Here is a 27537-nt window from a genome sequence, read left to right on the forward strand (position 1 = left end):
ATTTGAACATGAGAAAATAAATAATGATGTCCCTAAAGGTAGAATATTGGCTGTGTATTTGTACATAGTTATTATATGCCAGTAAGGAAATAGAGAACTCTAACTGCTCCCACCTGATGATTCTCCAGATTTTGGTAGCCTAGAACTGATAGCTCTATTTCATTCATAATATCCCTACTTCCCCAAAGGAGGAAACAGTCTGATTCCTCTGTGGTCTTTAGCTATAACTCTCTCAGTATTCTGGTGGTCCTTCAGTTCTCTGGTGGAAATTTTTAAGAGACATTTCCCCATAACAGTCAGATAAAGGTGCCTTTAGATCAAATGCCTCCTGCCAAGCAAGTTATTAACACATTATATCAAGTTTCTTCAATATGCCCCACTGCTGTGTTTTGTATGATCATATTTCTAGAATCAGGTGTCTTTTTAACATTTTTTTTCTCCCTGTGGGGATTACACATTCATACTCCTCTGTTCCATAATACAAGGTAATCCTTCCATTTACTTCTGCAGGCACTGACTCACTGACTGCAGTGTTATCCCACAATACCTGTGCATATTCTGCAATCACATTAAGTGGGAAAAGCATGTGGGAAGCATTGTGTTGATTCTTTACATAATCAACACTCTTCCCACACTGAACTGCTGGGATGAAGTGTAATTTCGTGCGAAGGGAGAGCAGGAAAGAACCTCTTGGCAGCTGCAAGTATGTGTGAACAAACCCACTCAAATCTGATGTCACCACATGAGCAGCAATTCCTGTGATTGAATACATATTTAGACAGCCATCTCTTCAAAGCCATATGCTATGGAAGAAAAAAACATAATGGTATGAAAAACAGATTAAAACAGGCGAACTGGTGCAGCCCAACCACAAAATGTTAACTCAGATAAAAAGACATTACGTGATTTCCAATACAGGTTGGCCTATAATCACAAACAAACAACTCTACAACTATTGAGAAACAAAGAACCTTTAAATGTCTTCTTCCATATAATTTTCATCTGAAAACCTCCTTCTTATTCAAACTGGCCATGTGAAGGTTAATTGTGTGTTGATTTATGCAGTGTGGGATTCAGTTATGTGAACAACTGGTTCTCTGTGTGGATGCTGCTTTTGGAAGTCCATTCTGGGCCTTGGCAACAAAAAATTAGCTACCGCTTCTGCTGAAGTGGTGCGAACTGGCTGAATCCCACTATTTAATTTATGTAAGGACACATAAATATTGATACAATGCTCCTACATATCTGGCTCCAACTTCATCTGAACAAATGAGCCTTTCGCAATAAATAAATGAAGTGCAGCAGAGATATGATGAATTTAGAGATGGGATATGTTAAGCACAATCTTTGTCCTAATACAATTTTAATCTACATATGTGCAAACCTACATCCTATTGAAAGCTACAGTTTAAACAATGTTCTAATTTGATTTTAGGAACAGAATGCAATTGGGTCCTGAAAATGGTTTGGCTAAAATACTTTCTGTTCTTATTGATCTAAGCCAGGGGTGGGGAACCTTGGCTCTTTTATGACTTGTGAACTTCAACTCCCAGGATTCCTGAGCCAGCATGGCTGGCTGAGGAATTCTGGGAGTTGAAGTCCACAAGTCATAAAAGAGCCAAGGTTCCCCACCCCTGATCTAAGCAGGATCTATTGACTGGGCTCACATACCATATTAAGCCATGTTTAAATCCAGCCATTAACAACTTTAAACCAATTGTGGCTTAGCATGACATGTAAACCAGACAATTGCTGTGTGTTCAATCAATCATGATAATACAAGCCAAAACTTAGAATAATGTGTAAACACTTCTTAGTGTCTAGAATGCTAAATGGGTAATAGAGAAAAGGCTGCATAATGCTGGTGTGACATTTTTTAGTTCTGCTGAGGAAAAAAGCTACAAAATATTTTTTAAGTCAATTAACCCATTGTAGCCCATTAAGGGCAGATCAAGGACAGATTATCTTTACAACGTGTGCCAAGTAATGTTGCCAAAGCAGCAGAAGTTCAGGGCCCTACTTAAGAAAATTAACAAAATGACCTCAAATAAGGAGCCTAAAGAACCATTAGTTAACACTATTAGCAGAATGTGATAAAATTCTTATATTTAAGCATATAAGGACAGATCTATCTTTGTACAGCATTTTGTTTCTTATGGTTCTCACCTAGTCTCTAATGGACTTTATAAGGAGGAAATGACAACATACCCTTTGACTTCCACGATCACCCCCTAAGTATTACTTGGTCTTGATCTAGAAGTCACACTGAATTTTCAAAACTAATACCTCTTAATGCAGGTATGTCAAACTGTCGGCCCACGGGCAGGTTGTGTCATGCTGAAACTGCACCCACCCCATTGCCAGCAGTGGAAAAAAAGTCATGATACATTGCAACATGTCACATGATGTTGCGAGTTTGAAACCCCTGCCTTAATGGATCTATTCCCCATTAATTTTTTTAGGTAAAAGGTAAAGGTAAAGGTTCCCCCACACATGCGTGCTAGTTGTTTCCAACTCTAGGGGCCTGTGCTCATCTCCATTTCAAAGCTGAAGAGCCGGCGCTTGTCCGAGGACGTCTCCGTGGTCATGTGGCCGGCATGACTAGACGCCAAAGGCGCACGGAATGCTGTTACCTTCCCACCGTAGTGGTCCCTATTTTTCTACTTGCATTTTTACATGCTTTCGAACTGCTAGGTTGGCAGAAACTGGGATGAGTAACAGGCGCTCACTCATCCACACAAGCTAATGGCCATAATAATTTGCAAAAGATAGTTTAAACATACTATCTATAAGAGTAAATATCTGTAAAGTGTGAGCCTTTTTTGTATTGGACTGGATTGGATTAGAAAATAGATTAGCCTTTTCTTGCAAAAGGAAAAATACTAGTCCTTTCTAAGGCAAATTAGAATTGCCTCACATTTGCCTATCAGAGATTTGTTGCACAGTAAAAAAAAATCAGCATACAATCTTTGGAATAAATAGATGGTTCTGAAAACTAGTCTAGGGAGATGAAGAGGAGAAAGACAGAGTATCAGTGTAACACAGAGAGGAGATGTATAGCATTATTTTCTAATAAGAATAATGTCCAAATTAGAAATGCCAAGAATATTGACCAGGGTTATTATTTTATTTTATTTCGCTTTATTTTATTTTATTTTATTACCTCCTTGAGTATTTTAACAACAGTATAATGAGTATATTTCAAAACAACAAAGACAAAATACCAGCAAAACAATGAAAGCTCACATCAAAGCACAACCCAGTAATTACAATGCCTGCATACATTGGTCAATCAGAAAAAGTCAACATCCAAAGCAGGATTATAAAGCAACTTGCTCCACATATCAATTTTCAAGGCTAAAGGGTAGGGCTATCTGGATGAGATACTATTGTAGATAGGTTTTATAAGATAGGATTGCTTTAGAGCAGGCATGTCACTGCCAGCCCGTAGGCCAGATGCATCATACTGAAACCGTACCACCCCATTGCCGGCAATGGGGAAAAAGTGACGATATGTTGTGTGACATCACGTGACATCACGAGTTTGACGCCTGCTTTAGAGAGAAGTCTGGGTACTGACAGTGGCTGACATAGTGACCACTTGCTCATTGAACAAGATAATCAGTCCAGAAGGACACTCAAATTACACCCAAATTCTGCCTGGAGAAATATAACCCCATTAAGAACTAAAGTTGGAATATCTCTGGAAACTAGTCCTTTGAATCCATGGTTCTTTGAATCCATATCCTCTAAGTCTTGCCAGCATTGAGCCTGAGGTTGAGTTTTCACACCTAGATCCTAACAGCCTCTAGGCCAGGGGTCTTCAAACTTGGCCCTTTAATGACTTGTGGACTTCAACTCACAGAATTCCTCAGCCAGGCATGCTGGCTGAGGAATTCTGGGAGTTGAAGTCAACAAGTCATAAAAGGGTCAAGTTTGAAGACTCTGGCTCTTGGCATTGGGACAGATCTTCAACAAAAGCACCATTTTTGCTCAGGGTCAAGTTACAGTATATGATCTGGTACAAATTGATGGGAATTGGAATCAGTCAAGAGCCCTTGAACGTGTATGTGTTTATGGCTGACAAGCCTCTACTCTTTTCTTCTAAAATCCTTTTCTTTCTTCTTATTGCAACTATGAATCCATTGGTCTATTCTTGTAGGATTGATTTATGTTTAAGGTATACATTACTTAAAAACTTTCACTTAATAAAATAACATTTGCTGTATTTAGTAACTGTACTATATATATAGTTCACTAGTATGTATTTATTTAACAATTTTATAACATGACCTTTTGACTTATTATTAGTCTAAAACACTTAGTTTGGTTTTAGAAGTTACAATAAGCCTTTAAAGCAATTGCTGTGACACCCACCCACTGGAATATCATTCCCTCAGAGATCTGACTTGACCTGACCTTGTTGGCTTTTCACAAGGCATTAAATACCTGTTTCTGCCCTGAATGACTGAATCTTGGTTGTACTGATTGTGAAATGTTGTGAATATTCTTGCTATTCTATGATATTTTTGTTATTTATAATTTTGGTTTTTTGTTTTTATTCTTTTAATTTTTAGCTTATAATTTGATTGATAGTTATACTGTACATGATGTGAAACCAATAGTACAGCAAGTGCTACAGTTACTCTTGGAAGCCCAGAGCTAAGGATAGTTCAGATATTGTCTAATATCTAGCTTAGGCAAGCCACAACTTTGACTGGCTTCTAAAATCCTCAAAAGAATGTCTCTTACCCACAATTAACCATGATGGGCACGTCATATGCACTCAAACCTGAGACTTGGAAAAGCCAACCTCTTGCCTTCTTGTCCTTTTGACAACCTAGTGCTTACAAGAGAGAGTTTCATCAGTTCGAGTCATCATAAACAATAGCTTGTGGATTCTGCTTCTAAACATTTGAGGTGTACCCATTTCTGCCTAAAAATATGAAGACAAGGCAGATTCAATATAATGTAGCAGCTGTAAAATAATAGCACTTCATTGACTCAGCATGCCTTGGGAAAAGTAGAAAAGTGAAAACTGGATAAAGAACTGGGCAGTAAGGAAGGTTATTATATACACCTTGAAGCTGCAGAGAAAATGAGACTATGAACATAATCTATCGAAAAAATTGACTTTGAATGGATCCAAGAGAAGTGAAACACTATTGTGGCACAGCAGAGTAAAGAAACAAACACAGGTTGGGAAATCGGCTCATATTTTCTCTAACTGAATGTATGTAAAACCTGTAAACCTTTGATAATCAAATGAAAAGCTCAGATTTATTTTAATTACCTTCAATAAGGTTGCTGCTAATGGCTGAATGTCTATATATACTACAATATAAGGCAGAACAAAACTACACAATTTGCTTTGAAGACATTGCACCATTTAAAATACTTTCTATTTTATTCCAGATAAAGAACTGTTCTATCACTGGCAACTTCTGCTTTTATCTAAACCTAATAATGCCCTGTAGTTATGGCATTTAGCACTCCCCCTTCCTTATTTCCATGTCTTTGTCAATGACATAAAATTATACTTATTTTCTTACAGCACAGCTGTGGCTCAAATTAATTATTGGCTAAAAATGGTCCTTTTGTATTTGAAAACCTTTTCAACATCTAAGGAATGTAGGTGGGCAGATGGTATGAAAATCTGGCTATTTCCTTTCCCCACCATTTCACAGGAAAATAACAACAAGTTTCCTACCTAGCAACATTTATTGTCTATTGTTTGTTAAGACACTTGTTAGGGAGCAGGATTTATATTAAAAAAATCAATATGACAAGTTGAGGCATCTGTTGGCATTCCCAATTCAAAAACATATATAGTTTCCAAATCATTCCTAAGCTAGGTTCCAATAACACAAAACTAAACACAGCTCATTCTGAGGGTTTTACTTTGGCTATGTGATGGAGCAGAGGGTTTTGTCTGAATTGGTGGATATACCTTCTCTGGAAATCTGTCTCAATATTTGACTTCTGCCTGACAAAGTTTACATTTGTAACCTAATGCTTACAAACCAGTCTCAACCTGCTAGTCTAACATGTTTCTTCTGTGATTTCCCAAAATAAAATCTAAATATACCAGCTACTGCTCTGAGCTTTCACTAGTTGCATTGGACTTTTGTTCCACTTATAAATTCCGTAAATTCTTTAGAAGTTGTGGTTCATGAGATTTGCTATCTCTCTTTTCCATGAATCCTGAAGCATCACCTAAATTCTGTGATTTTTTTTCCTCTGACTTCTGAAGGTTTGTAAGAGAAATATGCTCACATCAAAGTCCTTAACTCCTTTGTGTATTCTCTACTATTTTGGAAAAGCAGAGCAAAGTAACTTCAGTTGTGCCTCTAAGCCTACATTATAACCAGAAAGATTCCTTCTCTATTTTGCCATGACTTTTTCTCCTTTTCTCAAAAATCCCTACAATTTTGTCTCAAAAGTGAGTCTCTGGGAGAAGTAACTTTTCCTAACAGTGAGCAAGGTGGGAGTCACATTCTCTTACAAAATCAGTCAGACAATAGTAAGTCAGTCAAGTCTTTGAAATCACCCCAGTAAACTCTTATTCTTACCTATTTATATTTTTAAATATAGATCCTCCTTATGAGCCTAACATTTCTCAAAGTTCTCTTATTTTACATTTCGTATTCATTGGGAACTAATTCTCACAAGGTTATATGTTCAGGAATCCATTTTGCTATAAATGCAGAGTTCCACCAGATACATTTAACTGAATTGTATAGGTTTTATGCATTTTTGACTACTTCGCAATATAGTTTCAAACTACAGCAGGAAAGAAACTTGATGTTTCTTTTAGGGGAAAAATGATGTATTAGACATAGGCCACTGTGAAGCCTATTATCATTGCTGCTGGATTTTCAGTAGATGAATCACATCAGAAGGGAAAATGAGGTATCTTCAGGAACAAAGCCATGTGAGGAAATACTTCCTGTGGGAATCAGAACCGCAGCTTTTCAGTATTTGACACATAAAATGCAATCCTCTGAAGCAGTTCACAAATGAATTAACATAGTGGAAACAGTTTTTCTGCTAAAAATAGTGGGCAACATAATGTGTTTTCAATCTCACCCCATTTCTTCTTGTTTCTTTGCTGCCAATCTACATTGCTACCTTGCTAGGTGGTAGGTGATGACAAAACTAGTTGAAAAGTTGATCACAGAGCAGGCTTTGCAAGCAGCAAGCTGCACTCAGTTCCCTACTCCAGGAAGATCACAGGATTGGGCCAAACAGTGAAGCTGGAAGCCACGATAATGTGTTCAAAGCTCTACCTGGCTTTATGTGTGTCACACATAGCAGTTTAGGCCATACCCTACTTGACTCAAGTTTATTAAGGGAGAGTAACAAGGGGTGGTTAATTTTTCCCCAGTGGTTCTTTTGTGCTTATTATGACCATGTTACTGCAAGAAGATAAGTTTTAACCTGGAAGTAATCAAAAGCAATAACGGAATGCTTTTGTGCAAAAGATAGCAGGTGTAAAAAAACCATTCCACATATATGTCCCATACAGGGTCATACCAGATTGATTCAGTTCAATCTGTTCAGCACTTCATGTTAGTTGAAAATAAATAAATAAGCAAACAAATAAATACATAGATAACATACAGTCAAACATTTTGTTGTTCCTTAAAACAAAGCATAACTTCTTCACATGAGAGTACCATTCTTTTAAGATTTATTTTTCTCCCTAGGTTTTTTTTTTATTTGGATCAGCTCTGGTGCTGCAGGATCCAACCTTCTTGCATAAAATGGGTGGTAAATATGTTTTAGGTTTAGCAGAAAATGAGATACTGTATTTTGCTGCAGGAAGAAACGAAAAGCAAATGCAGACACCACAGTACACTGTTTACTGTATTATTAAGTTACATCCTGCAAACTGGTTTGAATTTGGCTGATGTCACAATCCATGATTTTATCACAATATTTTTTTTAAAAAAAGTACATTTTACCACTTTTATAAAAAAAAAACTTGAAATGTTCCCAAACTGATTTCTCTATTTCAATAAAACTCTATCACAACAAATGCTTTATTTGATACATTGCTGTCCTTTTTAAAAAGAAATTAAAAGAATTCATCAATAATATTGACTCAGCCAAATTTGACGGCACAATTATTAGAATGGGGAAGACTGCAACTTACCCATTTTACTCAGTTATTAAAATTAATTAGAATAAGTATTGGCACATTGTCCACTAAATGGCAAAGATAAAAGTAGTGATGTAAAAGTTTAGCATTTAGTCTTTTCAAAATATGATATATTAATTTTACTATGTAACAAAATAACAGCTTCTATGTGAAAGTTAATACTGATCATAAAATTGATAGAACTTATGTAGAATGATCTTAATACATATTAGTATCTTTTAAGTAGTTCTATTGGGCAGTAAGACTTTATTGCCATTGTTACTGCTGCTGTTGTAGTAGTTTTTGTTGTTGTTTTGTTGTCTTAGCACATAAACTGGCACATTTTGGAGACTCTTTCACCACTACTTTTTATTACAACAGGTTTAAGCAATCAGCAGCTATATTTCTCTGGAATATAGAGCAATATATGTTTGCCTAGAGAGACAAGCCAAAAATGACAGCTGTTTGAACTGACCAAAAGATTTATTTTTTTTCCTGCCAAGTATGATTTCTTTCACAATAAGCCCTTGTGTGCTAGTCAGACTGAGTAATATATTGTCTCCACATTTCGAATGCAACAACAGTACTACTGACTCTCAAGATTTAATAAAGAAAATTGATATATTTTGTTGAATTCATGCCCAAGGTTTCCTTAATAAAGTGGAATGAAACAGCTGCTCAAACTGGTGGTTACAGACATCAGGATTTGTTGTGTGTTAACATGAAAATGAGTGAAGCAAGGATTGGAAAGGACTTTATGAGCTAGAACTGGTTAACTACTGCTCTGGGATCTGCATCAGTTTTGAAGTACAAACCAATAACCTGAATACCATATATTTTTTCTCGCATATATATTGTCATTCTGTCTACGAGTAAAAAGACTAAAGACTACTTACTGATGTCTGTTTTCCTCCTTGACAGTTTAGTGTCCTCTGAGACTTTAAGAGAGAGAAGGACCTGTACTGCAAAGAGGTAAAAAATATGGAAGACACAGAGTATGGATGAAGAGAGAAGGGAAGCGAAGTTGGAGAGATGAAATAGAAGCAATTGACCAGCTTCTCAACAAACTGACTCTTGTGGTCAGTTAGTTGAGAAGGAGTAAGAACCATTACAATTGAAGTCCAATAGATAATGAATCTTGCTTAAACCTTATCACAGTTGGTCCATCATCTTTCACAAGATAAATATATTTCCTATTTTCTAGAAGGGAGGAACCAGCCAGGTTCATTGAGATAGCTAGCATTGTGTCTTCTGGGAATGGTATTCAGTAGTGAATGATGGATGGATGGATGGATGGTTGGATGGATGGATGGATGAATGAATGAATGAATGCTTTATTTGACTGAGTGTGATTAGAATTGTCTGCAAGTGCAGAAGATCTCATTGTATGTGCAAAGCAACATAATAATCATAATAATACTAATAAGATAAAAAGGTGAAGGTTCCCCCGCACATGTGTGCTAGTCATTTCCAACTCTAGGGGCTGGTGCTCATCTCTGTTTCAAAGCCGAAGAGCCAGCGCTTGTCCGAGGACGTCTCCGTGGTCATGTGGCCGGCATTTATTTATTTATTTATTTATTACATTTTTATACCGCCCTTCTCCCGAAGGACTCAGGGCGGTGTACAGGGCAATAAATATCAAAATACAAAATACAAAAGTTAAAAAAGATTAAATAATTATGCCCGATATAATACAATAGTTAAAAGCTATGTTAAAACCCAAACCCAAACCCTGAACCCATCAGACCAGGCTGGCTTGTTCAAATAAATAGGTTTTTAGATCGCGTCGGAAGGAGCGAAGGTTGGGGGCTATCTGGAGCTCAACCGGCAAGCGGTTCCACAGGTCTGGCGCGCCCACAGAGAATGCCCTCCCCCTGGGGGCCACCAGTCGACATTCTCTGATCGGAGGCACCCTGAGGAGGCCCTCTCTGTGGGAGCGCACTGGACAGAGGGAGGTTGACGCCGGCAGCAGGTGCTGCCATAGGTAATCCGGACCCATGCCATGTAGGGCTTTATAGGTCATCACCAGCACCTTGAATCTCACCCGGAGGGCAACTGGAAGCCAATGCAGCTCGCGGAGCAGAGGTGTAACATGGGAGTATTGGGAGACCACCAACACAACTCGCGCGGCTGCATTCTGCACCAGTTGAAGCCTCCGAGTGGTCCTCAAAGGCAACCCCATGTAGAGAGCATTGCAGTAGTCCAAACGAGAGGTCACAAGGGCATGAGTGACTGTGCGCAAGGCATCCCGGTCCAGATAGGGTCGCAACTGGTGCACCAGGTGAACCTGGGCGAAGGCCCCCCCTAGTCACAGCTCCTATATGATCTTCTAAGGAGAGCTGTGAATCTAGGAGGACCCCCAAGTTGTGAGCCCTATCTACGGGGGGTAATAACTCACCCCCATAGTAAGAGATGGAATAATCTGAATTTCCCAAGATGCCGGCACCCACAGCCACTCAGTCTTGTCAGGGTTGAGCTGAAGCCTGTTCCTCCCCATCCAGACCTGGACCGCCTCCAGGCAACGGGACATCACGTCAAGGGCATCACTGGGGTGGTTTAGAGTTGAAATGAAAAGCTGGGTATCATCAGCATACTGATGATACCCAACTCCAAAACCACGAATGATCTCACCCAGAGGCTTCATATAGATGTTGAACAGGAGGGGCGAGAGGACCGATCCCTGAGGAACTCCACAAATGAGAGGCCTCATGGTCAACCTCTGCCCCCCTGCCAACACCAACTACGAACGTCCCAGAGGGTAGGAGGAGAACCACTGAAGAACTGTGCCTCCCACTCCCAACCCCCTGAGACGCCGCAGCAAGATACCATGGTCGATGGTATCAAAAGCCGCTGAGAGGTCTAACAGGACTAGGACAGAGGAACAACCCCTGTCCCGAGCCCGCCAGAGATCATTCACCAGTGTGACCAATGCCGTCTCCGTGCTGTACCCGGGCCTGAAACCTGATTGGTACGGGTCCAGATAATCAGCTTCCTCCAAGAACAAAGGGATCTGATGCGCCACCATGCTCTCAACAACCTTCGTGAGAAAGCGAAGGTTGGATACTGGACAAAAGTTATTTAATACAGCTGGGTCCAGGGCAGGCTTCTTGAGGAGGGGTCTCACCACCGCCTCCTTCAAGGCGGCGGGAAAACTACCCTCACTCAAGGAAGCAGTTATCACTGCCTGGAGCCAGCCTTGTGTCCCATCCCAGGCCGCATAAACCAGCCAGGAGGGGCACGGGTCCAATAAACACGTGGTGGAGCTCAGCTTCCCCATGATCCTGTCCACGTCTTCAGGAGTCACACGATCGAACTCCTCCCAGATAACATCGACAAGACTGCCCATGTCCTCATCGTCAGACTCTGCCCAGTCGGAGTCTAAACCAGTCTGAATCCGAGCGATTTTGTTTGGCATGACTAGACGCCAAAGGCGCACGGAACGCTATTACCTTCCCACTGTAGTGGTCCCTATTTTTCTACTTGCATTTTTATGTGCTTTCGAACTGCTAGGTTGGCAGAAGCTGGGACGAGTAACAGGAGCTCACTTTGTTACGTGGCACTTGGGATTTGACCCGCCAAACTGCCGACCTTCTGATTGACAAGCTCAGCATCCTAACCCACTGAGCCACCGCGTCCCTTAATAATACCAATAAGGGGGAGGAACTAAAGAAGATAATAAGAAGGATAAATAATAATACTATATCCATACTACATGGGTAAATACACATAGACATTAGACAGAGCTTAAAAGTATGTGAACACTTTTGAATGTTTAATATTTCTGCATAAATATGTCTTAAAACATGATATGCTGTCCACACAATTCCAAAAACTATATAAAAATAATCCAGTTAAACAAATGAGACAAAAACATTATACTTGTTCATTTATATATTAATGAAAATGATCTCATATTTGCAGTGCAATCATGTTGTATGGGGGAAGGTTTTCAGAAATAATAGATCCTTAATGTAGGTCCCAAAAGATTCAGTGACAGAGCAAATAACTAAATGGAGGTTCCTCCAACATTCAACCAAATTTATAATTACAGATGACATCTAGTAAGCATGCCAAACTATTTAACATTTAATTATCTGTAATCTCTTATCCAAAAATGGAGATATTGCACATAATAACCTAACTAATATTTTTAGCTATAGTATTACACAGTAATATGTGCAAACATGACTCAACATAACCATGACAAGTTTTTCTGAACAACAAAAAATTACATGGACAATGTATATCCAAAACTAAGGGTATGCATTTATATTCTCCAAATTTTGACTAAAATAATAATAATTATGATTGGAAGTGAATTATGAAAATATACAAATAGTATAAGCATACTGTATATGAATAATAAAGAGCCAATCCACAGCCAGGGTGCCATTGCAGAATGATTATTAATATAAATATTAGAATTGCTCTGTTGTAGTCGATATAGAACATCCTCTTTATTAATGCTTGATATTCTTTTCCAAATGTGCCTTCATAGAATTTGATAAATTTAGTCTCATTAAGAGATAATGTGATCTGATAGCTATCTTCAATTATTCTGAAGGCTCATCACAAAGAGAAGGGAATAAATGTAACATTTCTTCATGGAATCTTAACAGGGAGAAAAGATAACAAAACATATTTGACTTGGAGAAACATGTAAACATGACACTGGAATAGAATTCTTGGGAAGTGATAGTCTCTGTCATTGGAAATATTTATTTCGAGATCTGTCAGGGGATGGTATATTTTCAAGAGTTCTGACTTGAGCAGGAGGTAGATTATATGATCTTCAACATCTCTTCCAATTATAAAATTTTCTGAAGTGAGAAAAAAAATATGCCAGATGTTTCTGTAGTTATGATTTGCTTTGAGCAGCTGAAGGACTTGGGAACAATCTGTGAGACTTTTAGAAAAAGCACATTTCTTACTAGCAGATTTTTTTCTTTGGAGTTTGTTTCTGATGACCTGGGTATCTTTCCACCCATTTTTTTTACTACTGTGAGAAAATTCTCCTTCTGCATCTGATAGATTTGGAAATGGTTGTCTGTTTTCCAATCACACACACCCATCTGCTTGTTCATACTTCATCACTGCTGGCCCAGTGATGGATTGTATTGCAAATCAGGGCTGTTTCCAGAGGAGGCAGAGGAGGAGAGGACCTGGAGCTTATGGAGCGAAGGAACTGGATGAGGCTGTTGGCAGGCCCAGAGGAAGAGAGAGAAGCTTTTGGAGGAGTTGGTGGCGGCGGCAGCGTGCTCCAGGGGCGAAAAGAAGCAAGGCCTCTTTAAGGAAAGGGTGGAAGAGTCAGGATCAGAAAAAGGAAAGAAGGCGAGGTTGTCAGAATACAAGCGAATTTGAGGGCTAATCCACATGGAGCCCCATTTCCATCTGTCCTGTGTGCCATCGTTCACTCCCTAGAGACTAAAATGGACAATGTGAAATTTGAGCGGGCCACGAACAAGAAGTATATATCGGAGGTGGTGACCCTTTGAGAGCTGTATGCAACGAAGTTTCATTTTGATGTATGCCGATTGGTGTGCATTCAAAGTGACAATAAAGTTATCATTATTATCAAAAGTACTCCAAGTAAATGGTTAACTGACCTTAATTGTCCCTCTGAAAAATAGAGAAATAGTTGCTATTAATGTGTTAAGAAATAAATTTCTAAGAATTTAGAGGGTAAAATAAAATAATTATGTTACTGACATGGTGAATGAGGGTTTTTTTCTCCCTGAGATAGTTTTATACTTTAAAAAAAATAGCACACTCTGCAGGAATTTCTTCTTAACGGGCCACATTACTATGCTTTTTCTGTGTTCCACATCCATATTAAAATACCATTCACACTTTTGACCCAATTTTATCCCCTCCTCTTTATCCCCATACAAATCAATACAAACAAAGGCCAAAACTGTTGACTCAAAGAAGATTTGTCCTGAGGCCATAATAGGAAAGCATTAAAATGCCTTACAGCTGCTTTATTTTTTAACAGAATAGGAGGAATCATATCCCCTTTAAAAGATATTAATTGGGTCAGGTTTCAGCCAGATATGTTTGGGAGTTTCATTACAATGCGATTTTAAAATATTCCCACTGGACGTCTTTCAAAGGTGAGATGTCAGGAATAAGAAGAGTACAGCACAGCAACTTTCAAATTGTCCAGCAAAAAGCTGAGGTTGTGCTGAACTAAGGCTGAAAGTCTTACACTCCAATTTAAGCATCAAAAAGTTTAAAAAGCTATTTTTATAAGTTTGCCCTTCCTCTCCTACTTGCTTCTCTGGAGTGACAAGATTGGCAAGGCCCTGCAGAATTCCTGATGGAGCGATGAGCTTTGCTGCTTTGGATTAGTGAAATTTCTAGCATGCCATAAAGGTTGGATTGCTTGGCTCTTCCTGAAAATGGTCCCCTCCTCATAGGTTTTAGTGGGATGTCAGAGAAACTGAAGCACTGCACGACAGGGTGAGCTCCCATTCTTTCCTCACCTCCTACCTAGTAGTTTGAAAGCATGTAAATGCAAGTAGGTAAATAGGTACCACTTTGGTGGGAAGGTAATAGCATTCCATGTACCTCAGCATATAGCATGATGTCCACATGACCATGGAAGATTTTTCAGACAATGCTAGCTCTCTTGGCTAGGAAATGAAGATGAGCATCACCCCCTAGAGGCGGATTGGAAAGGGGAAACCTTTACCTTTACAGTGCAGCAAGAGATATTGGCAATGCTTGATCTATTCTGAGCAAGATTGAAAAGCGTGAGTAATGTTTTGTTCTTGTGGGATGGTGTACCTTTGCTGCATTTTTGGGCAGTGACAGAAGATTGTTGAGTGGCAAGCTTGATTTCTTCTTATAAGGACACCTTCAACAATGACAGAACTTGCCTATGTCAGGTTTATAGCTTGCTGAGAATATTAATTACTATTTAGCTAATTAGCAAAAGCCACAAAAGAAGGCAGCAGATACATTTTCAAAAACCCACAGGCTCCAGAGAAGGAGAAACTGGTATTTGTCACATTGCCATTCCCTATTTTTAAACAGATTATGTGTTTGGGCAGCATCTATAAGTGGTACTTTGTCTACCACCTCTTCTTTCATTGCTGAAACTTCAAAACTGGTCCCAACAGTACAAAATTTAAAAGTAGAGATTTTCCCCCACCCACCCAACTGCCTAGTCTTTATTCATATTTTGAGAACTGACTAGAACTCCAGTTTCATGAGGCAAGATTAGCACAAAAATATAATTTCCCATCAATACAACAAAGAGCAAATGTACAGCTTGTGATTACTGCATTAAGGAAGCTGGGAGAAAAATCAGCTTTTGACTTTGGGATTTGAGGATTAGATTGGATCGAACTAGGGAAATATTGTAACTTTTTAAATATAAGGTTATTCACATTTGATAATTTTATATGTTAGATTAAAATTAAGAAAATATTTTATGAATATTGATATTTTATAATAGTGATTATTAGAATTTTAAGATTTTAGTATTATTTATTTACATTTAGTGAGAGGTTGTGGTACTGTTATTATTTCTGACCTTTGAAGTCATCTTTATTTATTGCATTTTTGTGACTTTTTTTGTTTTACTATTCTATTTCCTTTTACTCCTTTACGTTGGTTTGTATTTTAATGTTTTAATCTGAAACTTAATATAGTATATAAAAAAACCAAGAGCTATGATTGGCCTAGAATGTAATCAGTTGATAAAATGAATTGGCTGGCTGTTAAGGTGACAATGCTCACTCACACAGTGATTTTGTATATGGAAGTGAACTTTGTATGTTTTCTGTAACAACCCCAGAGCAATAGAAAAGCCTTTGAATCTACAAAAGAGCTTTAAAAGCCTGAGAAGTCTTTGGCACAAACTACTTTATTCTCTGCCTTCGAAGCAGGTCACTTATTTGATTTTCTTCTGTAGGTTAATTTGGCTAAAGCTTTCTTCAAAGTACCCTTTGAAGCTTTATTCAACTCTGATAGCCTTTGTTGTTATGTCCAATTATGTAAATAAGAAAAAAATATTTTTATTCTACAGATCAGCTTTTAGATTATCACTTATGTTTTAACATTATTTTCATGTGTAAATGTATTACTATTGTTAGAGCACTGAATCCAACGTAGAAAGTGCTTCCCTTTCGGAATATTCATTTCCTTCATTGGAGATTATAAAACATCGTTAAGTATAGATCATTTGCTCTAAACAACATTTAGTGTTTCCGTAAAAGCTGATTTTTGCTGTGACTTCAAATTTCATTAATGAATAATACAAATGTATTCTATTTCACTTAAACAATAAATGATTTGAGGTTCTTTTAAACATTCCCAATGTTTTGTTTTTTTAAAAAAAAATTCCCCGAGCTCTGAAAAATAATTACCATCCATTGGTTAAAAAGCACATTCAATTATGTGTTTTAAAAAGCAGTACTTTGGTGGGTATGTTTATAAGCATTATTAATGTCTTTTAAATAGTTTTATGCTACTTATTGGCCTTTTGCTAGCTTCTTCTCTGCTTCTGTAATTTCTTTTCCGATTCTAAAAGAACATTTCGGGAGTGACTGTTCCTAGATCGCCAGATTCATCACAATGATATCTGATTAGCAAATACATATGCTCAGTGCAATATACTGAACCTTCAAGACATATTGTATTTGTAAAATAATCAAAACTGCTAATGACTTCAGACTTCTAGATCAAATAAAATTTAAAATAGATACTTAAACAGACTGTACTATGTTTTTTCGAGCTTTAGAGTTGCAGGTCCTCTTCATACTAGTCATTTATGCTGAATCTATTTTTCTTTATTTTTAAATTAAAGAACTTCAGGAATTAAATTTGTCATTAAATTTTGCCCTCTTTGTAAGAAGGTACTGTTGGAACAAGTTCATGCATGCTGTCAGTTGTTCATTTTTCACAACTATCAAGTGAAAGTATGAAACACTATATTCCAAAGTTGAATAATTTATTATTCTTCCAAGGCAATGATGATAATCAAGGAAGAAACCATCCTAACATGTGTATAAAATGGACTTCACCATTTTAAAATAAACCAAAGATGCATTTGAACCAGATCTGGAAAGCACCTGTAGACTAAATATTTTTCTCTACCACAGAAAAAGCTTACTTAATGGCTTAACACAGACAACTAATGAAGGCAGCTAATGAAATTGCCTGAAATATCAGAAGTCTCCTAAAGGGAAGCCCTTCTGTGTGGATGCTCACCATATTACATCAGATCCCACCAGTAATTGTTAATGCTTCTGTCATTACTCATGGAAGATGATTTACACATCTGATCCGATGGTAGGGTAAAAATGTATTTATTAATCAGTAATTGTAACAACATGAAAATAGTTCCTGAATAAGCACAATCCCTGGGAATCAAGTGAGTGGTCCCTTAGACAGTTCCTATCTTTGTTAACCAGACAGTTGAATAAAGCACAGATGTGCAGATATTTTAGTGATTAGGTCACTACATGTCATTTAGTTCTGGTAGTTAGCAGCTCAAATAAAATTTAAACAATCCAATCTATTTAAAATGTACTCAGTATTAAATGTGAAGAAATTAAAGTGGCTTTTTTCCATTTGTGGATCTCAAATAATATGTACAGATTCTTAAATGAAGAATTCTATTTTTAAAAATAAAATGAATAAATCATACTTTTTAATAGAAAAAAAACAGTTTAACACACATGGTTAAATGAAACAAAAAGCATTTTAAAAAATGAAATTATAGGAACCAAGCGATAAATGCCAGCAGTCAAAATTGTTTTCTCATGCTTTCTCATGCTTCCTTTGAATCTTGGTCTCTTATTCTAGATCCAGTTTCAGCTATGAACATCTGAATTCTGAAGAATAAAATACAGATTCATGGTCTGCGTATTTATGGATTAGGTTGGCAAAATTCTCTTTTCTATTGTTATCCCATTTAGGGTTGCTAATTTGATTATTTTTACCATATTGTGTGGATACTGCTGGTAGTTGGCCTTTGAGAGAAACATGAGGCCATGTTCTACAAAGTAGTACTACCATGGCAAATATGGCATTTGTTTGCTTTTAAATGTAAAGCTATTGAAACAAATTATATTTAGTTAATAGAATGATTCCCCATATATTTTATAATTTGCCCATTATATCAAGTCTAATTACAATTATGAAGAGGCTCTGAGAATGCAGTCCCTAGTCTTCTGAGAACTCTAGTACGTACATACACACACACAAGAAATAAAAGGAATTAAAGTGAGTAAAAAAAGAGAGAAATTTGTTTGTGTCTCAAGGAGGGGGAGCATTCAGATCATCTTCTTTTGCCCCTTGGTTGGTATACCTGTGATGTACAGTGGTAATGTGTTCATTCAATTTGCAGCTCCTGCCTTCAGTCCAAGTGTGAAGGGATCAAAATGTTTCTTCTAATATGTTCTGTTTCCTGAAAGAAAAGTCAGACAAAGTGCATCAGAGTGAATGTGTGTGTTACAGCTTATCTTGCTCTGTTCTTTTAGTGAAAGTAAACCACTTGTGGATGCCCTTGTTGATGAGATTAGTTATACACAATATTTAAGTACATGGGAAAAACAATGTGAGGAATTTATATTATTCCTTGTCCCAACCTATTAATGCAAATTCATAATGCAACTTTGATGGACAATAGAATAAACTGGCATTTTAGAGTTTTTTTGGGAAGAGATATAGATCCCAATTTTCAATAAGCCTATTTCATCCTGAAAACCCTTGGCTAAATAATTGATGAGTAAAGAATTGTATCATATCTTTATGGAACTATTATTCAAATTAATAGTCAATCAGGCTTTCCTGGACATTAGTCCTCCTGAATATATTTCGATTACTGGATACAAATTCATAGAAATCATAGAATTTTGCTGCACCATTTTGAATGAAATAAATCACTATCATCATCACCATTACCACTAAAGTCATTGCACTGCTTGTGATTTGCCCTCGACAATCTTTCTGAGAAATGTGTATTTTATTTTCCTCATTCCAAATCTTATCAGTCAATTTAATGACATGAGAAGCTGTACATTACATTTGGGTAGTGAGAATTAGTTTTTATCTGCCATTTAAGATCAGTTAATTATTATCTGTCACAAAATTGATTTTTTGTGTGTGAACTTATATGCCAAAAGCTGTATTAATATCACATTTTGAAATCATGCTCCATATGAACCCATTTCTTTTTTAACAAAGCTTAAGTGCTGAGCAGTGATATGGTTCAATTTAAAATGATTGGAGAAAAGTAATTCATATAAAATATTAAATTGTTTCCCAATTCTGCTCTCTAAATGGCAATAAATGAAGACCAAGCTTTGAACAACGTCTGGGGAAAAATACATATTTTTTTAGTTTTTAAAACTAAAAGCTATCTGAAAAGGCCCATGACAATTTCTACATGCTTTTCCTAACCAGCCTTTTCTAATGTGACTTCCCAAACTAGTTTTTAAGACAAATCGCAGTATTAAAGGCAGTTTACTTAACTAACAGGAATTTCTGATGGTTCATAATTCCCATAGATTCAAAACCTATTGGTAAGGAACAAAATATAATGCAGAAGGTAAACCAAAACTACATATTTTCAAGAAGGGAAGAAAAAGAAAGATTTGTTCTTTTTAGCTTCCATGTCACAAAAGTACATGTCGAGACAAGTAACCTGTTTCTATAGAGATAATCCTCATTGTAGTTGTTCTATTCTCTGCGGTATGTACTATTTGGCAGGAATAAATATAGTAGGCTTATAAATTTGGACTGCCCATGTCAACGGCTACATTGAATGAAAAGATGGGAAATTCTTCATAAATAAGTAGGTAGAAAAAGTCATATTTCAGTGTCATATTATGGATATAATAAATAAATGAACATTAATGTAATTTTTATGAAGTATAAAAACTTAGCAAATAAATAAGCAAACAGGTTCCATTTTAGCGGAGTTTCAAGGAGTGTCACTTATCGGGAAAATAAAGAAGAAGCAGGCCTGAAGTTTGGGTATCGGCCTATTAAAGAAGGAGTTTTGTTGGGAAGAAGGAAGAGGTTAATACTGAAGGAGAGAAAACAAGTTTGAATAGGAATGAGTAGACAATATATTTTCAGCCAATAGAAAATGCTGTATGTGGAAATAAGCCATAACCTTCTCCAATAAACAACATTTCCACTGGGACAGAGAATTGTGCCTTTACCTCCTAGGGAAAAAACAGATGATACAATTATGACAGGGGGGAGGAATTTATCTACATTGCTTTAAGCCAGCTTGTAACAGGATTTTGTGGGAGCTGAGAATGAATCTCACTATTTAAACTGTTTGATTCTAGTAGTCATTTAGAAAAACTAGAAGGAAAGCAATTGTTCACAGTTATGAATAGATTTTCTTTATTCATTCAACTTCTCTGAGAAGTTGAGAGGATCAACAAAGCCCCACCAACAAAGCACTGGTTCCAGGGGTAGGCATTCATGATGCCACTCTTATGTAAAAGGACCAAAAGGAGCTGAGGGTTTGGCAGGACCTTTGGAAAGATCAGGTTCTGAAGTAAGAGGCCCCCAAAACAGCAGGGGGTAGATGTAAATGGTGAACATTTAAATTATGCAGCATGTAATAGTACAGACTGTTGTATACAATTAGCCTTAGTATCAGTTATGAATAAACAATTTATGATCTCAGTCTAGAAGAACTAAAAATAATATCCGTTGTAATATTTTATTTTTATTTTTTGTTGTTACAAGGCAAATGAAGGTTTGTGTCCATTGTGTTTTCCAAGATTCTTTTACTATAGCATAATGGTAAAACACAGGCATTATCCATCAAGATACCAAGAGATTCAGAATAATGGAAGTAACATGCAGCCATCATGAATTATGTTTGTGTGATAGCTACTTTTTATTATTGCTTTAACTTTTTCAATAGGGACATTGTAATTGTGGAACCTTAGGGATACCAGGAGATTGCCAGGAATCTTTTTGGCAAATAATCCAGATGCACATTTAGAAAACAAGATGGATGATGGTGAGGTCTACTTGGCTGTCTAATAATAATGTCTCCTGTGAAGGCCCAGGAGAGGTAGACATGATTCAGGAGATATATCATATTTTATGAGCTCTCAATGTATATTATTCTTTAGCTTAAGATCCCTGAAAGCATAGTGACACTATTTTTATGATAACCTTCATATTTCCAGAAAAAAATACAATTATCCAACTGTTCCTTTTTATTTATTTATGTGGTTCATTTGAAGAAATCAATGAAATCTAAACAAAGGCATGAAATATTTATTATTCTTTGTTCAGATGCACTTTCTGAAATGCTATAATGATCAGAAAAGAAATCAATGGATTTATTTAACTGGGAAACAAATTTAAGCAATAGAGTTTAAGGCAAATATATTTATTCATTTGACCAGAAAATATGACAGAACAAAATAATAAGCATATCTTTCCTATCCTGGGCATTCTCCACATATGTAAACTTCACCATTCAGAAATTTCATCAATAACCATGTTAGTCAAGAAATTCCGAAGTCAGCCCATCAGAGCAGTGCTCCTTTTTGAGAAAGACTGATATGACAGTCTAACCCTAATTAATTTTTTCCTGGTGCACTATTTACCATTTTCTTCTGACAGCTGAACTGTGAATGTCTGTCAAAATAAACTGTTTGAAAGGACGTATGTTTCCTGAAATATAAGACTAAATTCAGAACCAGCCTTACAGGAGAATCTTTTCTGGCAATTACTTCTTTGGATTGGATCTCAGCTAATATATAAACATCCAATGTCTTTATTATAATATTTACATTTTTCTGAAGTACAATTTGCTTAGTTTTACATTAAAAATCGAACTAAATTAAATTCTTTGACCTCTCTCATGTTAGCAAAAAATTGGGAATTCTGTGTTGAAATAAATTTGCTCACATGTGTACACAATCTTTTTCACACAAAAGTATACATTGGTTAAGCTTGGAGTGGACAGTATGTTCCTTTAATCAGGAAATTGACTAAATAACCAAACATACGGTAAATGGTTAAGTTTAACATATCTATTAACAAACTGTTCTAGAAAAATAGTGCTGATTTTTGTGACCATCCTTGCATCAGTGAGAACTGTTCACTATATCTAAAATTTATGATTAATGGAAGAAATATTCCATCTAAATTTAGATTGAATCCTTGGCAATGGTAGGATTTTATTTAGCATATCTTTTACAAACGTTTTAAAAAAGTTAATCCCCCATTTATTTATTTATTGCATTTCTATCCCACCACAATCCAAAGCATATCTTTTGTACTTGAAATTATATCAAACCTCATTAAAACTTATTGTAGTCACATCCAGTATTCTTTCATTGGTTGTCTTGAATAAGGGTAACCTGTGCTATTTTTACTGACACATATGTTAACATGTTACACAACTTAAGATATAGGCAACAGTCCTTTAAGAAACTGTTCTTTAAATAGAAAGCTGGGATATAAACTAAAGTTATCAAATACCATGACTACTAATCAGACTATAATCACAATAAGAAAAATAATACAAATATATCTATTAAGTATATTTTTTAAAAAAAATAAGAACTTGTCAAAACACAGAAGCACATATCTTTAGAAATGGAGCAGAAAGCTTTTGAGGGTTTTTTTTAAATAATATTTGTTGAAAATATTGAGTATGGTAGAAAGGCAAATGGATGTATTAATGTAGACAGGAAAAACTCCTGGTACTTAAATATTAGGGCTTAAATTATTTTTTAGTCTGATATTAAATTAGAATTATCCCTGCATTCTGACAGAATGTCAGTCTTTAATAACTAAATGTCAAGCATGTACCACATGAGTGTATCATGCTGGAGAGAACTGCATCCGCTGAATTTTCCCATCAATGAAGGGCAATTATCCCCTTTTGTTCATTTTGATAGCTTACACAATCCATAGACATTATGGAAAGAAATTGGGTTTTTTAGTAAACTAACTGCAGTATTAAATTATAACAAAAGACAAAAAAGGTAACTAATAACTTGGGCAAAATATTAAAGAAGCAATTATAAACATATTTGGAAATACCTCATTGAATGCAAATGGGCCTTATTTCTGTATAAACAAATAATTCTTAGAAATAATTTCTCAATAGAACGATTTCCAGAAGACATTCATTCAAATATAAGCTATTAAGTTATAGAAAGTTTCTGCCTATGACCAGCATAATAAACAAACAAAAAAATCTAGCAGCTTGATAATAATGCTGATAACTATTTTATTATTGGTTGTATATACACGCTATTCAATTTCAATATTTCTAGAACAAGAAATGCATTAACAGTCAAGCCAGCTTCTCAGTTAGAAATGGATATTTTCATAGTAATTCACTAGGAAACCTTTCAAGATTTTTCATTATAAAAATATGACGATGTCAGTAAAAATATATATTCCAGGGGTTTACAATGTGAAATTCTTTCTTTTCTGTTTCTTTAAATTTCTGGATTAATCACCTTCACAGTATACTGTATAAAATGGATGGAAGAAGTTGTTAATTTATTAAATTAAAATCTTTAGAGACATCTGTTTTATCAAATTATGTTTTTCCTGAAAAAGTCTGTGTGAATCAACCCCTCCCTCATCTATATCTGTTTTTATCCACTTGAGAAGAAGGCCAACATATTTACCATCTATCTGTGGAATTTGCTTAAGCAACGTGTTATTTCACTGGTTTTGTTTAGCTCTCGTTGTAGGAATTTAAATCTCTTGTTTAACTAAGCTGCTCCAGCTCTTTAAAAACTGAAATGAAAGTTGAACTATAATAATTTTCAAATTATATGGTTGACAGTTTCTGGTTCTGCTGGATTTATGACTGCTTTCACATTTAGTGAACTGTATTTGATCAGGCTTTAGTTCACTCAGAATCTCTCTTTAAGTGCCTAATTGAAATTGCTCTACCAAATCTGTTCATTTAGCCATACTTTCACTTATGTCCATAGCCAGGCATTTCAAAGGCACTTTATTGTGACATGATTAGTTAGGGGTAGTTGTATAATGACATTTCCTCTCTTTTTTAAAAAAATTCTGAAACTTTGGCACCATCAATGATATAATTATCATAATCAGGAAGGTGCTTGGATATAAAAACTTGTTATTCCAATATATGTGGAGCTTCATGTTGTTATGTTAATACGTTCAGAGGCACAGATGTCACATAGAGAAATGGACCAAACTGTCCTCTTCCATTTATGGAATGGCAGGTGTCTGATAAGGCACTCACTCAACAAGAATGTTGCCTGATGGCTAACAACTCCTGCAATCTTTTTCTAAAGGCAATGCAATAAAATTTCTGAGGCTTTAAAGCAGCAGTGTGTATTCATATTAGTCCACAAGAATTTTGTAAGCCTATTTATCCATGTTTCTTAACTTAGTCACACTGGAATAATGATGCCAACTTACAGGTTTATTGTTATGCTCTTCTGGATATATGGAGTGCTTTCATTCCTCCCACACACACACACTTTTTTAGCAATGAACGTGAAAAAAGATAAATATTTTCTTAATTTTATTTTGAAGGAAATTATAATGAAGACTCTGCACAGGATTTTTATTTTTTTTATATTTCTATTTTTAAGAGATAAAGAGAAGAACCTTACAAATGCAAATCTTACATTTATGTGTTTTTTCCCAATTGCCCTTATATAACTCAGGCATGGGGGAAAATCACACATGCAGCCTTATAAAAAAATAATTTTCCTTCCTTTTTACTTTCCTTCCTCTTTCTAACTGATAATGCAGCAATAGTATGCGAAATATACATCATACATTTGAGTACATGAATATCCACAGATATGAGTTCCACCTGAATATCATTTATCTTATGATGGTGGAATTCAGTATCTATTTTTATTTAACTTTTTAAAGTGGAGAAATTGTTACATTAGCAGCTGTTTAGCTTTAGGTATCTTTCAATATGCTCAAAAAGTCCAAGTTGGCGATTATATCAAGGCTAAGTCATATTTTAAATAACTAGATGTAAAACTATGGACCCCAAAACTGCCTTACATCATTAGAACATTCAAGGAAAAATTATATATACCACTAACTATATAAAAGCAAATGTGCACATCACATTGGAGCAGGTAGGAACATTTGGAAAGAAAGATTTAAGCTTTTTTTCTGGGAAAAATTATTCATGTCATCTTCACTGATATGAATCTCAATGATACCAGTTAGAGTTTTCCAACTGACCTAAGTATGGTGTTTGATGAGAGAGACATTTTCAGTCATTTCCTGTGGCAGACAGGAAGAAGTTATTTCTCCTTCTCAGCTACTGAGATCCAGTTTCTAATATTCTCCCCTCTCCTAGTTGATCTTGATAGCTATTGGCACATTGATTTTATTAAATATTATATTAACTGCAATTACTATGAATCTATTTTACTACTGTATTAAGCATGTGAATTTGTAAAAGACACTTAATTGTAGAAAGAATTCTAGCTCATAGGTCTGGTTAGGAAAGATATGTTAATGTTCTTAATTGCATTAATAGATGATATTCATACAAACAACTAGCAGAAACTCCTTCTTGACAGGTATGTATTTATATTTTTGGGTTTTGCTTTTTACCATTTTCTTGTTTCATTATTTTAAAAAGCAATAAAAATAACAGGTAGAAATCCAAAGTCAAGCTGCTGGTTTGTGATATTATCTTACCAAAAGATCTTAGAAACATCTTTTGCATGGTGCCTCCTAATATCACAGGACAGCAGAAAACAAGTAGTAGTGGATGGGGATTCATGGAGCAGCTGGAAACTGTGTGATAGTGTAGTACTGTTTTATTGAAAGTCCATCAGTACAGGCATAAGCTTATAAATGGTGGGGTCTGTCTGGGAGAGCAAAGGGCAGAGATCCAAATTAGGTTAGCAAGCCCTCAGAGATTGGTGCAATACCAGAAATCAATATGATGATTTTGTTTCAACAATGAGAACTGAATTCAGCTGTGTGTGGGAAGTCAGCCCTCCCCCCCCCAAGAAAGAAATATTTTTGGGAATATTAAAAGGCAGAATGTTATTTTTCCCCAAAGGATCTTAAAGGCAGAAACCAACCTCCCCCTCCCACACAAGTCTCTGCTCCAAACAGAAATCAGCTCTTCAGAGATGCAGATGTGATAATCTTGTCAGAAGATTGGAGCCAGGAAACTGGGATTAAAAAGACAAAGATCCCTAGAATCAATGATCCCTCATACCAAAAAAAAAATCCAACACAGGACATACAGTAGTCATCAGCCACAGTCCCAGGAAAGCAGGATATGACCCTTGGGACATAATAGGATTAACCTACCACCATCAAAATACCAGAAAGGCAAACTCATTCTTAGGTCAAAGTTCATGCCAAAGGAACAACTCCAAACAAAGCTCAAGAAGGTATGAAAGCATTATTTGAAGATTCCAGATTGGCTCTCAACTATGGAAACACTAGTACACCCCAATAAGTTTAATATGGGAAATATTATATAAAGACTTACTAACAGACACAGGGGAGCTAAAAACCAAACAACAATTAGAGGAACAAGGAGTAAAGATAGATTGGTACATGAGAACGCAAATACAATCTAAATATGAAAAAGATGTTAAAATAGATGGTTTTAATTTGTGGACAAAAGAGTTACATGAAATACTCAAGGGAACTGAAGAAAAATGGATAAAAAATGTATAGCTACTTACTAAATAGGGAATTAGAGGAGGAGCAAGTGAAAGAGTCAATGATAAAATGGACAAGAAATTTTGGATACAGTATATGATTGAATTAGATAGATGGCAGCAATTATGGGAAAGAAACTATAAGCTGACAATGGCAACAGCGTATAAAGAAAATATGTACAAAATGTTTTATAGATGGCACATGTCTTCAGAAAGACTAGCTAAAATGTTTAAGGGCAGATCTATGGAATGTTCGAAATGTCATCAAATACCAGGCTTTTTTTATCATATGTGGTGGACATGTGTAGAAGCTAAAACTTATTGGAATATAATTAGAATATGGATAGAAAAGATGATACAACAACGTATAGAACTAAGACCAGAAATATTCCTGTTGGGTATTTTATCAGAGAAATATAGTAAAGAGAAAACATATTTGATTATTCATATAACCACTGCAGCTAGGATTGTGTTTGCGCAAAACTGGAAAGCACTGAAAGCCCCCCCCCCCCACAGAAGGAGAGGTGATTGGGAAAATATTGGAATGTGCGGAAATGAATAGATTAACAATGATAATTAAAGATAAGACAGAGTCAGAGTATTATGAAATCTGGGGAAAATTTTATGATTGGGTGAAAAAGAGAATATGCCTAAAAGATAGCTAACACTAATTTAGATGGAAAAAAAAGGAGGAGATAAGAAGGGAAACCCAGGCGACACAGTATTGGATAA

Source organism: Vipera berus (genome assembly GCF_964194415.1).
Source record: "Vipera berus genome assembly, chromosome: 2".
NCBI classification, from domain to species: Eukaryota; Metazoa; Chordata; class Lepidosauria; order Squamata; family Viperidae; genus Vipera; species Vipera berus.